Raw genomic sequence first — 15,145 nt, forward strand, 5'->3', positions numbered from 1 at the left:
CTCTGTTTCAGCCCATCTGTTTCAGCCCCTCTTTTTCTCGCCCTCTGTTTCAGCCCAACTGTTTCAGCCCCTCTGTTTCTCGCCCTCTGTTTCATCCCCTCTGTTTCAGCCCCTCTTTTTCTCGCCCTCTGTTTCAGCCCCTCTGTTTCAGCCCCTCTGTTTCTCGCCCTCTGTTTCAGCCCCTCTGTTTCTCGCCCTCTGTTTCAGCCCCTCTGTTTCAGCCCCTCTGTTTCAGCCCCTCTGTTCAGCCCCTCGGTTTCTCGCCCTCTGTTTCAGCCCCTCTGTTTCAGCCCCTCTGTTTCTCGCCCTCTGTTTCAGCCCCTCTGTTTCAACCCCTCTGTTTCTCGCCCTCTGTTTCAGCCCCTCTGTTTCTCGCCCTCTGTTTCAGCCCCTCTGTTTCTCGCCCTCTGTTTCAGCCCCTCTTTTTCTCGCCCTCTGTTTCAGCCCCTCTTTTTCAGCCCCTCTGTTCCTCGCCCTCTGTTTCAGCCCCTCGGTTTCTCGCCCTCTGTTTCAGCACCTCTGTTTCAGCCCCTCTGTTTCAGCCCCTTTGTTTCAGCCCCTCTGTTTCAGCCCCTCTGTCTCTCGCCCTCTGTTTCAGCCCCTCTGTTTCTCGCCCCCTGTTTCAGCCCCTCTGATTCAGCCCCTCCGTTTCTCGTCCCCTGTTTCAGCCACTCTGTTTCAGCCCCTCTGTTCCTCGCCCTCTGTTTCAGCCCCTCGGTTTCTCGCCCTCTGTTTCAGCGCCTCTGTTTCAGCCCCTCTGTTTCAGCCCCTTTGTTTCAGCCCCTCTGTTTCAGCCCCTCTGTCTATCGCCCTCTGTTTCAGCCCCTCTGTTTCTCGCCCCCTGTTTCAGCCCCTCTGATTCAGCCCCTCTGTTTCTCGTCCCCTGTTTCAGCCCCTCTGTTTCAGCCCCTCTGTTTCTCGCCCTCTGTTTCAACCCATCGGTTTCTCGCCCTCTGTTTTAGCCCCTCAGTTTCAGCCCCTCTGTTTCAGCCCCTCTGTTTCACACCCTCTGTTTCAGCCCCTTGGTTTCTCGCCCTCTGTTTCAGCCCCTCTATTTCAGCCCCTCTGTTTCAGCCCCTCGGTTTCTCGCCCTCTGTTTCAGCCCCACTTTTTCAGCCCTTCTGTTTCTCGCCCTCTGTTTCAGCCCCTCTGTTTCATCACCTCTGTTTCAGCCCCTCTGTTTCTCGCCCCCTGTTTCAGCCCCTCTGTTTCAGCCCCTCTGTTTCAGCCCCGCTGTTTCTCGCCCTCTGTTTCAGCCCCTCTATTTCAGCCCCTCTGTTTCAGCCCCTCTGTTTCAGCCCCTCGGTTTCTCGCCCTCTGTTTCAGCCCCACTGTTTCTCGCCCTCTGTTTCAGCCCCTCTGTTTCAGCCCTTCTGTTTCAGCCCCTCTGTTTCAGCCCCTCTGTTTCTCGCCCTCTGTTTCTCGCCCTCTGTTTCTCGCCTTCTGTTTCAGCCCCTCTGTTTCAGCACCTCTGTTTCAGCCCCTCTGTTTCAGCCCCTCGGTTTCTCTCCCTCTGTTTCAGCCCCTCTGTTTCTCGCCCTCTGTTTCAGCCCCTCTGTTTCAGCCCCTCGGTTTCTCGCCCTCTGTTTCAGCCCCTCTGTTTCTCGCCCTCTGTTTCAGCCCCTCTGTTTCTCACCCTCTGTTTCAGCCCCTCTGTTTCAGCCCCTCTGTTTCAGCCCCTCTGTTTCAGCCACCCTGTTTCTCGCCCCCTGTCTCTCGCCCCCTGTTTCACCCCTCTGTTTCAGCCCCTCTGTTTCTCGCCCCCTGTTTCAGCCCCTCTGTTTCAGCCCCTCTGTTTCTCGCCCCCTGTTTCAGCCCCTCTGTTTCAGCCCCTCTGTTTCTCACCCTCTGTTTCAGCCCCTCTGTTTTTCGCCCTCTGTTTCTCGCCCTCTGTTTCAGCCCCTCTGTTTCAGCCCCTCTGTTTCTCGCCCTCTGTTTCAGCCCCTCTGTTTCTCGCCCTCTGTTTCAGCCCCGCTGTTTCAGCCCCTCTGTTTCAGCCCCTCTGTTTCTAGCCCTCTGTTTCAGCCCCTCTGTTTCAGCCCCTCTGTTTCAGCCCCTCTGTTTCTCGCCCTCTGTTTCTCGCCCCCTGTTTCAGCCCCTCTGTTTCAACCCCTCGGTTTCTCGCCCTCTGTTTCTCGCCCTCTGTTTCAGCCCCTCTGTTTCTCGCCCTCTGTTTCAGCCCCTCTGTTTCTCGCCCTCTGTTTCAGCCCCTCTGTTTCAGCCCCTCTGTTCAGCCACTCGGTTTCTCGCCCTCTGTTTCAGCCCCTCGGTTTCTCGCCCTCTGTTTCAGCCCCTCTGTTTCAGCCCTCTGTTTCAGCCCCTCTGTTTCAGCCCCTCTGTTTCTCGCCCTCTGTTTCAGCCCCACTGTTTCTCGCCCTCTGTTTCAGCCCCTCTGTTTCTCACCCTCTGTTTCAGCCCCTCTGTTTCAGCCCCTCTGTTTCTCGCCCCCTGTTTCAGCCCCTCTGTTTCAGCCCCTCTGTTTCTCGCCCTCTGTTTCAGCCCCTCTGTTACTCGCCCTCTGTTTCTCGCCCTCTGTTTCAGCCCCTCTGTTTCAGACCCTCTGTTTCTCGCCCTCTGTTTCAGCCCCTCGGTTTTTCACCCTCTGTTTCTCGCCCTCTGTTACAGCCCCACTGTTTCAGCCCCTCGGTTTCTCGCCCTCTGTTTCAGCCCCTCTGTTTCAGCCCCTCTGTTTCAGCCCCTCTGTTTCTCGCCCTCTGTTTCAGCCCCTCTGTTTCTCGCCCTCTGTTTCAGCCCCTCTGTTTCAGCCCCTCTGTTTCAGCCCCTCTGTTCAGCCCCTCTGTTTCTCGAACTCTGTTTCAGCCCCTCTGTTTCAGCCCCTCTGTTTCTCGCCCTCTGTTTCAGCCCCTCTGTTTCAGCCCCTCTGTTTCTCACCCTCTGTTTCTCGCCCTCTGTATCAGCCCCTCTGTTTCTCACCCTCTGTTTCAGCCCCTCTGTTTCAGCCCCTCTGTTTCTCTTCCTCTGTTTCAGCCCCTCGGTTTGTCGCCCTCTGTTTCAGCCCCTCTGCTTCAGCCCCTCTGTTTCTCGCCCTCTGTTTCAGCCCCTCTGTTTCAGCCCCTCTGTTTCAGCCCCTCTTTTTCTCGCCCTCTCTTTCAGCCCCTCTGTTTCAGCCCCTCTGTTTCAGCCATTCTGTTTCAGCCCCTCTTTTTCTCGCCCTCTGTTTCAGCCCCACTGTTTCAGCCCCTCTGTTTCTCGCCCTCTGTTTCATCCCCTCTGTTTCAGCCCCTCTTTTTCTCGCCCTCTGTTTCAGCCCCTCTGTTCCTCGCCCTCTGTTTCAGCCCCTCGCTTTCTCGCCCTCTGTTTCAGCGTCTCTGTTTCAGCCCCTCTGTTTCAGCCCCTTTATTTCAGCCCCTCTGTTTCAGCCCCTCTGTCTCTCGCCCTCTGTTTCAGCCCCTCTGTTTCTCGCCCCCTGTTTCAGCCCCTCTGATTCAGCCCCTCTGTTTCTCGCCCCCTGTTTCAGCCCCTCTGTTTCAGCCCCTCTGTTTCTCGCCCTCTGTTTCAACCCCTCGGTTTCTCGCCCTCTGTTTTAGCCCCTCTGTTTCAGCCCCTCTGTTCCAGCCCCTCTGTTTCTCACCCTCTGTTTCAGCCCCTTGGTTTCTCGCCCTCTGTTTTACCCCCTCTCTTTCAGCCCCTCTGTTTCAGCCCCTCGGTTTCTCGCCCTCTGTTTCAGCCCCACTGTTTCAGCCCTTCTGTTTCTCGCCCTCTGTTTCAGCCCCTCTGTTTCAGCCCCTCTGTTTCAGCCCCTCTGTTTCTCGCCCCCTGTTTCAGCCCCTCTGTTTCAGCCCCTCTGTTTCAGCCCCTCTGTTTCAGCCCCTCTGTTTCTCGCCCTCTGTTTCAGCCCCTCTGTTTCTCGCGCTCTGTATCAGACCCTCTGTTTCTCGCCCTCTGTTTCTCGCCCTCTGTTTCAGCCCCTCTGTTTGTCACCCTCTGTTTCAGCCCCTCTGTTTCAGCCCCTCTGTTTCAGCCCCTCTGTTTCTCTTCCTCTGTTTCAGCCCCTCGGTTTGTCGCCCTCTGTTTCAGCCCCTCTGCTTCAGCCCCTCTGTTTCTCGCCCTCTGTTTCAGCCCCTCTGTTTCAGCCCCTCTGTTTCAGCCCCTCTTTTTCTCGCCCTCTCTTTCAGCCCCTCTGTTTCAGCCCCTCTGTTTCAGCCCATCTGTTTCAGCCCCTCTTTTTCTCGCCCTCTGTTTCAGCCCAACTGTTTCAGCCCCTCTGTTTCTCGCCCTCTGTTTCATCCCCTCTGTTTCAGCCCCTCTTTTTCTCGCCCTCTGTTTCAGCCCCTCTGTTTCAGCCCCTCTGTTTCTCGCCCTCTGTTTCAGCCCCTCTGTTTCTCGCCCTCTGTTTCAGCCCCTCTGTTTCAGCCCCTCTGTTTCAGCCCCTCTGTTCAGCCCCTCGGTTTCTCGCCCTCTGTTTCATCCCCTCTGTTTCAGCCCCTCTGTTTCTCGCCCTCTGTTTCAGCCCCTCTGTTTCAACCCCTCTGTTTCTCGCCCTCTGTTTCAGCCCCTCTGTTTCTCGCCCTCTGTTTCAGCCCCTCTGTTTCTCGCCCTCTGTTTCAGCCCCTCTTTTTCTCGCCCTCTGTTTCAGCCCCTCTTTTTCAGCCCCTCTGTTCCTCGCCCTCTGTTTCAGCCCCTCGGTTTCTCGCCCTCTGTTTCAGCACCTCTGTTTCAGCCCCTCTGTTTCAGCCCCTTTGTTTCAGCCCCTCTGTTTCAGCCCCTCTGTCTCTCGCCCTCTGTTTCAGCCCCTCTGTTTCTCGCCCCCTGTTTCAGCCCCTCTGATTCAGCCCCTCCGTTTCTCGTCCCCTGTTTCAGCCACTCTGTTTCAGCCCCTCTGTTCCTCGCCCTCTGTTTCAGCCCCTCGGTTTCTCGCCCTCTGTTTCAGCGCCTCTGTTTCAGCCCCTCTGTTTCAGCCCCTTTGTTTCAGCCCCTCTGTTTCAGCCCCTCTGTCTATCGCCCTCTGTTTCAGCCCCTCTGTTTCTCGCCCCCTGTTTCAGCCCCTCTGATTCAGCCCCTCTGTTTCTCGTCCCCTGTTTCAGCCCCTCTGTTTCAGCCCCTCTGTTTCTCGCCCTCTGTTTCAACCCATCGGTTTCTCGCCCTCTGTTTCAGCCCCTCTGTTTCAGCCCCTCGGTTTCTCGCCCTCTGTTTCAGCCCCTCTGTTTCTCGCCCTCTGTTTCAGCCCCTCTGTTTCTCACCCTCTGTTTCAGCCCCTCTGTTTCAGCCCCTCTGTTTCAGCCCCTCTGTTTCAGCCACCCTGTTTCTCGCCCCCTGTCTCTCGCCCCCTGTTTCACCCCTCTGTTTCAGCCCCTCTGTTTCTCGCCCCCTGTTTCAGTCCCTCTGTTTCAGCCCCTCTGTTTCTCGCCCCCTGTTTCAGCCCCTCTGTTTCAGCCCCTCTGTTTCTCACCCTCTGTTTCAGCCCCTCTGTTTTTCGCCCTCTGTTTCTCGCCCTCTGTTTCAGCCCCTCTGTTTCAGCCCCTCTGTTTCTCGCCCTCTGTTTCAGCCCCTCTGTTTCTCGCCCTCTGTTTCAGCCCCGCTGTTTCAGCCCCTCTGTTTCAGCCCCTCTGTTTCTAGCCCTCTGTTTCAGCCCCTCTGTTTCAGCCCCTCTGTTTCAGCCCCTCTGTTTCTCGCCCTCTGTTTCTCGCCCCCTGTTTCAGCCCCTCTCTTTCAACCCCTCGGTTTCTCGCCCTCTGTTTCTCGCCCTCTGTTTCAGCCCCTCTGTTTCTCGCCCTCTGTTTCAGCCCCTCTGTTTCTCGCCCTCTGTTTCAGCCCCTCTGTTTCAGCCCCTCTGTTCAGCCACTCGGTTTCTCGCCCTCTGTTTCAGCCCCTCGGTTTCTCGCCCTCTGTTTCAGCCCCTCTGTTTCAGCCCTCTGTTTCAGCCCCTCTGTTTCAGCCCCTCTGTTTCTCGCCCTCTGTTTCAGCCCCACTGTTTCTCGCCCTCTGTTTCAGCCCCTCTGTTTCTCACCCTCTGTTTCAGCCCCTCTGTTTCAGCCCCTCTGTTTCTCGCCCCCTGTTTCAGCCCCTCTGTTTCAGCCCCTCTGTTTCTCGCCCTCTGTTTCAGCCCCTCTGTTACTCGCCCTCTGTTTCTCGCCCTCTGTTTCAGCCCCTCTGTTTCAGACCCTCTGTTTCTCGCCCTCTGTTTCAGCCCCTCGGTTTTTCACCCTCTGTTTCTCGCCCTCTGTTTCAGCCCCTCTGTTTCAGCCCCTCGGTTTCTCGCCCTCTGTTTCAGCCCCTCTGTTTCAGCTCCTCTGTTTCAGCCCCTCTGATTCTCGTCCTCTTATTCAGCCCCTCTGTTTCTCGCCCTCTGTTTCAGCCCCTCTGTTTGAGCCCCTCTGTTTCAGCACCTCTGTTTCTCGCCCTCTGTTTCAGCCCCTCGGTTTCTCGCCCTCTGTTTCAGCCCCTCTGTTTCAGCCCGTCTGTTTCAGCCCCTCTGTTTCTCGCCCTCTGTTTCAGCCCCTCTGTTTCTCGCCCTCTGTTTCAGCCCCTCTGTTTCAGCCCCTCTGTTTCAGCCCCTCTGTTTCTCGCCCTCTGTTTCAACCCCTCGGTTTCTCGCCCTCTGTTTTAGCCCCTCTGTTTCAGCCCCTCTGTTTCAGCCCCTCTGTTTCTCACCCTCTGTTTGAGCCCCTCGGTTTCTCGCCCTCTGTTTCAGCCCCTCTGTTTCACCCCTCTGTTTCTCGCCCTCTGTTTCAGCTCCTCTGTTTCAGCCCCTCTTTTTCTCACCCACTGTTTCAGCCCCTCTGCTTCTCGCCCTCTGTTTCAGCCCCTCTGTTTCAGCCCCTCTGTTTCAGCCCCTCTGTTTCAGCCCCTCTGTTTCTCGCCCTCTGTTTCAGCCCCTCTGTTTCTCGCCCTCTGTTTCAGCCCCTCTGTTTCAGCCCCTCTGTTTCAGCCCCTCTGTTTCTCGCCCTCTGTTTCAACCCCTCTTTTTCTCGCCCTCTGTTTTAGCCCCTCTGTTTCAGCCCCTCTGTTTCAGCCCCTCTGTTTCAGCCCCTCTGTTTCTCACCCTCTGTTTGAGCCCCTCGGTTTCTCGCCCTCTGTTTCAGCCCCTCTGTTTCAGCCCCTCTGTTTCACCCCTCTGTTTCTCGCCCTCTGTTTCAGCCCCTCTGTTACAGCCCCTCTGTTTCTCGCCCTCTGTTTCTCGCCCCCTGTTTCAGCCCCTCTGTTTCAGCCCCATTGTTTCAGCCCTTCTGTTTCTCGCCCTCTGTTTCAGACCCTCTGTTTCAGCCCCTCTGTTTCAGCCACTCTGTTTCAGCCCCTCTGTTTCTTTCCCCCTGTTTCAGCCCCTCTGTTTCAGCCCCTCTGTTTCAGCCCCTCTGTTTCTCGCCCTCTGTTTCAGCCCCTCTGTTTCTCGCCCACTGTTTCAGCCCTTCTGTTTCAGCCCCTCTGTTTCTCGCCCTCTGTTTCAGCCCCTCTGTTTCTCGCCCTCTGTTTCAGCCCCTCTGTTTCAGCCCCTCTGTTTCAGCCCCTCTGTTCAGCCCATCGGTTTCTCGCCCTCTGTTTCAGCCCCTCGGTTTCTCGCCCTCTGTTTCAGCCCCTCTGTTTCTCGCCCTCTGTTTCAACCCCTCGGTTTCTCGCCCTCTGTTTTAGCCCCTCTGTTTCAGCCCCTCTGTTTCAGCCCCTCTGTTTCTCACCCTCTGTTTGAGCCCCTCGGTTTCTCGCCCTCTGTTTCAGCCCCTCTGTTTCACCCCTCTGTTTCTCGCCCTCTGTTTCAGCTCCTCTGTTTCAGCCCCTCTTTTTCTCACCCACTGTTTCAGCCCCTCTGCTTCTCGCCCTCTGTTTCAGCCCCTCTGTTTCAGCCCCTCTGTTTCAGCCCCTCTGTTTCTCGCCCTCTGTTTCAGCCCCTCTGTTTCTCGCCCTCTGTTTCAGCCCCTCTGTTTCAGCCCATCTGTTTCAGCCCCTCTGTTTCTCGCCCTCTGTTTCAACCCCTCGGTTTCTCGCCCTCTGTTTTAGCCCCTCTGTTTCAGCCCCTCTGTTTCAGCCCCTCTGTTTCAGCCCCTCTGTTTCTCACCCTCTGTTTGAGCCCCTCGGTTTCTCGCCCTCTGTTTCAGCCCCTCTGTTTCAGCCCCTCTGTTTCACCCCTCTGTTTCTCGCCCTCTGTTTCAGCCCCTCTGTTTCAGCCCCTCTGTTTCTCACCCTCTGTTTCAGCCCCTCTGTTTCAGCCCCTCTGTTTCTCGCCCCCTGTTTCAGCCCCTCTGTTTCAGCCCCTCTGTTTCTCGCCCTCTGTTTCAGCCCCTTTGTTTCTCGCCCTTTGTTTCAGCCCCTCTGTTTCAGCCTCTCTGTTTCTCGCCCTCTGTTTCAGCCCCTCTGTTTCTTGCCCTCTGTTTTAGCCCATCTGTTTCAGCCCCTCTGTTCAGCCACTCGGTTTCTCGCCCTCTGTTTCAGCCCCTCTGTTTCTCGCCCTCTGTTTCTCGCCCTCTGTTTCAGCCCCACTGTTTCAGCCCCTCTGTTTCTCGCCCTCTGTTTCTCGCCCTCTGTTTCAGCCCCTCTGTTTCAGCCCCTCTGTTTCAGCCCCTCTGTTCAGCCCCTCGGTTTCTCGCCCACTGTTTCAGCCCCTTTGTTTCAGCCCCTCTGTTTCACGCCCTCTGTTTCAGCCCCTCTGTTTCAGCCCCTCTGTTTCTCACCCTCTGTTTCTCGCCCTCTGTTTCAGCCCCTCTGTTTCTCACCCTCTGTTTCAGCCCCTCTGTTTCAGCCCCTCTGTTTCTCTTCCTCTGTTTCAGCCCCTCGGTTTGTCGCCCTCTGTTTCAGCCCCTCTGCTTCAGCCCCTCTGTTTCTCGCCCTCTGTTTCAGCCCCTCTGTTTCAGCCCCTCTGTTTCAGCCCCTCTTTTTCTCGCCCTCTCTTTCAGCCCCTCTGTTTCAGCCCCTCTGTTTCAGCCATTCTGTTTCAGCCCCTCTTTTTCTCGCCCTCTGTTTCAGCCCCACTGTTTCAGCCCCTCTGTTTCTCGCCCTCTGTTTCATCCCCTCTGTTTCAGCCCCTCTTTTTCTCGCCCTCTGTTTCAGCCCCTCTGTTTCAGCCCCTCTGTTTCAGCCCCTCTGTTTCAGTCACTCTGTTTCAGCCCCTCGGTTTCTCGCCCTCTGTTTCAGCCCCTCTGTTTCTCGCCCTCTGTTTCAGCCCTTCTGTTTCAGCCCCTCTGTTTCAGCCCCTCTGTTTCTCCCCCTCTGTTTCTCGCCCTCTGTTTCTCGCCGTCTGTTTCATACCCTCTGTTTCAGCACCTCTGTTTCAGCCCCTCTGTTTCAGCCCCTCGGTTTCTCGCCCTCTGTTTCAGCCCCTCTGTTTCTCGCCCTCTGTTTCAGCCTCTCTGTTTCTCGCCCTCTGTTTCAGCCCCTCTGTTTCTCGCCCTCTGTTTCAGCCCCTCTGTTTCAGCCCCTCGGTTTCAGCCCTTCTGTTTCTTGCCCTCTGCTTCAGCCCCCCTGTTTCTCGCCCCTTTGTTTCTCGCCCCCTGTTTCTCGCCCCCTGTTTCAGCCCCTCTGTTTCAGCCCCTCTGATTCTAGCCCTCTGTTTCAGCCCCTCTGTTTCAGCCAATCTGTTTCGGCCCCTCTGTTTCTCGCCCTCTGTTTCTCGCCCCCTGTTACAGCCCCACTGTTTCAGCCCCTCGGTTTCTCGCCCTCTGTTTCAGCCCCTCTGTTTCAGCCCCTCTGTTTCAGCCCCTCTGTTTCTCGCCCTCTGTTTCAGCCCCTCTGTTTCTCGCCCTCTGTTTCAGCCCCTCTGTTTCAGCCCCTCTGTTTCAGCCCCTCTGTTCAGCCCCTCTGTTTCTCGAACTCTGTTTCAGCCCCTCTGTTTCAGCCCCTCTGTTTCTCGCCCTCTGTTTCAGCCCCTCTGTTTCAGCCCCTCTGTTTCTCACCCTCTGTTTCTCGCCCTCTGTATCAGCCCCTCTGTTTCTCACCCTCTGTTTCAGCCCCTCTGTTTCAGCCCCTCTGTTTCTCTTCCTCTGTTTCAGCCCCTCGGTTTGTCGCCCTCTGTTTCAGCCCCTCTGCTTCAGCCCCTCTGTTTCTCGCCCTCTGTTTCAGCCCCTCTGTTTCAGCCCCTCTGTTTCAGCCCCTCTTTTTCTCGCCCTCTCTTTCAGCCCCTCTGTTTCAGCCCCTCTGTTTCAGCCATTCTGTTTCAGCCCCTCTTTTTCTCGCCCTCTGTTTCAGCCCCACTGTTTCAGCCCCTCTGTTTCTCGCCCTCTGTTTCATCCCCTCTGTTTCAGCCCCTCTTTTTCTCGCCCTCTGTTTCAGCCCCTCTGTTCCTCGCCCTCTGTTTCAGCCCCTCGCTTTCTCGCCCTCTGTTTCAGCGCCTCTGTTTCAGCCCCTCTGTTTCAGCCCCTTTATTTCAGCCCCTCTGTTTCAGCCCCTCTGTCTCTCGCCCTCTGTTTCAGCCCCTCTGTTTCTCGCCCCCTGGTTCAGCCCCTCTGATTCAGCCACTCTGTTTCTCGCCCCCTGTTTCAGCCCCTCTGTTTCAGCCCCTCTGTTTCTCACCCCCTGTTTCAACCCCTCGGTTTCTCGCCCTCTGTTTTAGCCCCTCTGTTTCAGCCCCTCTGTTCCAGCCCCTCTGTTTCTCACCCTCTGTTTCAGCCCCTTGGTTTCTCGCCCTCTGTTTCAGCCCCTCTGTTTCAGCCCCTCGGTTTCTCGCCCTCTGTTTCAGCCCCACTGTTTCAGCCCTTCTGTTTCTCGCCCTCTGTTTCAGCCCCTCTGTTTCAGCCCCTCTGTTTCAGCCCCTCTGTTTCTCGCCCCCTGTTTCAGCCCCTCTGTTTCAGCCCCTCTGTTTCAGCCCCTCTGTTTCAGCCCCTCTGTTTCTCGCCCTCTGTTTCAGCCCCTCTGTTTCAGCCCCTCTGTTTCAGCCCCTCTGTTTCAGCCCCTCGGTTTCTCGCCCTCTGTTTCAGCCCCTCTGTTTCTCGCCCTCTGTTTCAGCCCCTCTGTTTCAGCCCTTCTGTTTCAGCCCCTCTGTTTCAGCCCCTCTGTTTCTCGCCCTCTGTTTCAGACCCGCTGTTTCTCGCCCTCTGTTTCTCGCCCTCTGTTTCAGCCCCTCTGTTTCAGCCCCTCTGTTTCAGCCCCTCTGTTCCAGCCCCTCTGTTTCAGCCCCTCTGTTTCAGCCCCTCTGTTTCTAGCCCTCTGTTTCAGCCCCTCTGTTTCAGTCAATCTGTTTCGGCCCCTCTGATTCTCGCCCTCTGTTTCAGCCCCCTGTTTCAGCCCCACTGTTTCAGCCCCTCTGTTTCTCGCCCTCTGTTTCAGCCCCTCTGTTTCTCGCCCTCTGTTTCAGCCCCTTTGTTTCAGCCCCTCTGTTTCAGCCCCTCTGTTCAGCCCCTCGGTTTCTCGCCCTCTGTTTCATCCCCTCTGTTTCAGCCCCTCTGTTTCTCGCACTCTGTTTCAGCCCCTCTGTTTCAACCCCTCTGTTTCTCGCCCTCTGTTTCAGCCCCTCTGTTTCTCGCCCTCTGTTTCAGCCCCTCTGTTTGTCACCCTCTGTTTCAGCCCCTCTGTTTCAGCCCCTCTGTTTCAGCCCCTCTGTTTCTCTTCCTCTGTTTCAGCCCCTCGGTTTGTCGCCCTCTGTTTCAGCCCCTCTGCTTCAGCCCCTCTGTTTCTCGCCCTCTGTTTCAGCCCCTCTGTTTCAGCCCCTCTGTTTCAGCCCCTCTTTTTCTCGCCCTCTCTTTCAGCCCCTCTGTTTCAGCCCCTCTGTTTCAGCCCATCTGTTTCAGCCCCTCTTTTTCTCGCCCTCTGTTTCAGCCCAACTGTTTCAGCCCCTCTGTTTCTCGCCCTCTGTTTCATCCCCTCTGTTTCAGCCCCTCTTTTTCTCGCCCTCTGTTTCAGCCCCTCTGTTTCAGCCCCTCTGTTTCTCGCCCTCTGTTTCAGCCCCTCTGTTTCTCGCCCTCTGTTTCAGCCCCTCTGTTTCAGCCCCTCTGTTTCAGCCCCTCTGTTCAGCCCCTCGGTTTCTCGCCCTCTGTTTCATCCCCTCTGTTTCAGCCCCTCTGTTTCTCGCCCTCTGTTTCAGCCCCTCTGTTTCAACCCCTCTGTTTCTCGCCCTCTGTTTCAGCCCCTCTGTTTCTCGCCCTCTGTTTCAGCCCCTCTGTTTCTCGCCCTCTGTTTCAGCCCCTCTTTTTCTCGCCCTCTGTTTCAGCCCCTCTTTTTCAGCCCCTCTGTTCCTCGCCCTCTGTTTCAGCCCCGCGGTTTCTCGCCCTCTGTTTCAGCACCTCTGTTTCAGCCCCTCTGTTTCAGCCCCTTTGTTTCAGCCCCTCTGTTTCAGCCCCTCTGTCTCTCGCCCTCTGTTTCAGCCCCTCTGTTTCTCGCCCCCTGTTTCAGCCCCTCTGATTCAGCCCCTCCGTTTCTCGTCCCCTGTTTCAGCCACTCTGTTTCAGCCCCTCTGTTCCTCGCCCTCTGTTTCAGCCCCTCGGTTTCTCGCCCTCTGTTTCAGCGCCTCTGTTTCAGCCCCTCTGTTTCAGCCCCTTTGTTTCAGCCCCTCTGTTTCAGCCCCTCTGTCTATCGCCCTCTGTTTCAGCCCCTCTGTTTCTCGCCCCCTGTTTCAGCCCCTCTGATTCAGCCCCTCTGTTTCTCGTCCCCTGTTTCAGCCCCTCTGTTTCAGCCCCTCTGTTTCTCGCCCTCTGTTTCAACCCCTCGGTTTCTCGCCCTCTGTTTTAGCCCCTCAGTTTCAGCCCCTCTGTTTCAGCCCCTCTGTTTCACACCCTCTGTTTCAGCCCCTTGGTTTCTCGCCCTCTGTTTCAGCCCCTCTATTTCAGCCCCTCTGTTTCAGCCCCTCGGTTTCTCGCCCTCTGTTTCAGCCCCACTGTTTCAGCCCTTCTGTTTCTCGCCCTCTGTTTCAGCCCCTCTGTTTCATCACCTCTGTTTCAGCCCCTCTGTTTCTCGCCCCCTGTTTCAGCCCCTCTGTTTCAGCCCCTCTGTTTCAGCCCCGCTGTTTCTCGCCCTCTGTTTCAGCCCCTCTATTTCAGCCCCTCTGTTTCAGCCCCTCTGTTTCAGCCCCTCGGTTTCTCGCCCTCTGTTTCAGCCCCACTGTTTCTCGCCCTCTGTTTCAGCCCCTCTGTTTCAGCCCTTCTGTTTCAGCCCCTCTGTTTCAGCCCCTCTGTTTCTCGCCCTCTGTTTCTCGCCCTCTGTTTCTCGCCTTCTGTTTCAGCCCCTCTGTTTCAGCACCTCTGTTTCAGCCCCTCTGTTTCAGCCCCTCGGTTTCTCGCCCTCTGTTTCAGCCCCTCTGTTTCTCGCCCTCTGTTTCAGCCCCTCTGTTTCAGCCCCTCGGTTTCTCGCCCTCTGTTTCAGCCCCTCTGTTTCTCGCCCTCTGTTTCAGCCCCTCTGTTTCTCACCCTCTGTTTCAGCCCCTCTGTTTCAGCCCCTCTGTTTCAGCCCCTCTGTTTCAGCCACCCTGTTTCTCGCCCCCTGTCTCTCGCCCCCTGTTTCACCCCTCTGTTTCAGCCCCTCTGTTTCTCGCCCCCTGTTTCAGCCCCTCTGTTTCAGCCCCTCTGTTTCTCGCCCCCTGTTTCAGCCCCTCTGTTTCAGCCCCTCTGTTTCTCACCCTCTGTTTCAGCCCCTCTGTTTTTCGCCCTCTGTTTCTCGCCCTCTGTTTCAGCCCCTCTGTTTCAGCCCCTCTGTTTCTCGCCCTCTGTTTCAGCCCCTCTGTTTCTCGCCCTCTGTTTCAGCCCCGCTGTTTCAGCCCCTCTGTTTCAGCCCCTCTGTTTCTAGCCCTCTGTTTCAGCCCCTCTGTTTCAGCCCCTCTGTTTCAGCCCCTCTGTTTCTCGCCCTCTGTTTCTCGCCCCCTGTTTCAGCCCCTCTCTTTCAACCCCTCGGTTTCTCGCCCTCTGTTTCTCGCCCTCTGTTTCAGCCCCTCTGTTTCTCGCCCTCTGTTTCAGCCCCTCTGTTTCTCGCCCTCTGTTTCAGCCCCTCTGTTTCAGCCCCTCTGTTCAGCCACTCGGTTTCTCGCCCTCTGTTTCAGCCCCTCGGTTTCTCGCCCTCTGTTTCAGCCCCTCTGTTTCAGCCCTCTGTTTCAGCCCCTCTGTTTCAGCCCCTCTGTTTCTCGCCCTCTGTTTCAGCCCCACTGTTTCTCGCCCTCTGTTTCAGCCCCTCTGTTTCTCACCCTCTGTTTCAGCCCCTCTGTTTCAGCCCCTCTGTTTCTCGCCCCCTGTTTCAGCCCCTCTGTTTCAGCCCCTCTGTTTCTCGCCCTCTGTTTCAGCCCCTCTGTTACTCGCCCTCTGTTTCTCGCCCTCTGTTTCAGCCCCTCTGTTTCAGACCCTCTGTTTCTCGCCCTCTGTTTCAGCCCCTCGGTTTTTCACCCTCTGTTTCTCGCCCTCTGTTTCAGCCCCTCTGTTTCAGCCCCTCGGTTTCTCGCCCTCTGTTTCAGCCCCTCTGTTTCAGCTCCTCTGTTTCAGCCCCTCTGATTCTCGTCCTCTTATTCAGCCCCTCTGTTTCTCGCCCTCTGTTTCAGCCCCTCTGTTTGAGCCCCTCTGTTTCAGCACCTCTGTTTCTCGCCCTCTGTTTCAGCCCCTCGGTTTCTCGCCCTCTGTTTCAGCCCCTCTGTTTCAGCCCGTCTGTTTCAGCCCCTCTGTTTCTCGCCCTCTGTTTCAGCCCCTCTGTTTCTCGCCCTCTGTTTCAGCCCCTCTGTTTCAGCCCCTCTGTTTCAGCCCCTCTGTTTCTCGCCCTCTGTTTCAACCCCTCGGTTTCTCGCCCTCTGTTTTAGCCCCTCTGTTTCAGCCCCTCTGTTTCAGCCCCTCTGTTTCTCACCCTCTGTTTGAGCCCCTCGGTTTCTCGCCCTCTGTTTCAGCCCCTCTGTTTCACCCCTCTGTTTCTCGCCCTCTGTTTCAGCTCCTCTGTTTCAGCCCCTCTTTTTCTCACCCACTGTTTCAGCCCCTCTGCTTCTCGCCCTCTGTTTCAGCCCCTCTGTTTCAGCCCCTCTGTTTCAGCCCCTCTGTTTCAGCCCCTCTGTTTCTCGCCCTCTGTTTCAGCCCCTCTGTTTCTCGCCCTCTGTTTCAGCCCCTCTGTTTCAGCCCCTCTGTTTCAGCCCCTCTGTTTCTCGCCCTCTGTTTCAACCCCTCGGTTTCTCGCCCTCTGTTTTAGCCCCTCTGTTTCAGCCCCTCTGTTTCAGCCCCTCTGTTTCAGCCCCTCTGTTTCTCACCCTCTGTTTGAGCCCCTCGGTTTCTCGCCCTCTGTTTCAGCCCCTCTGTTTCAGCCCCTCTGT

Source organism: Chiloscyllium punctatum, chromosome 32 (assembly GCF_047496795.1).
Source record: "Chiloscyllium punctatum isolate Juve2018m chromosome 32, sChiPun1.3, whole genome shotgun sequence".
In the NCBI taxonomy this organism is placed as follows: domain Eukaryota; kingdom Metazoa; phylum Chordata; class Chondrichthyes; order Orectolobiformes; family Hemiscylliidae; genus Chiloscyllium; species Chiloscyllium punctatum.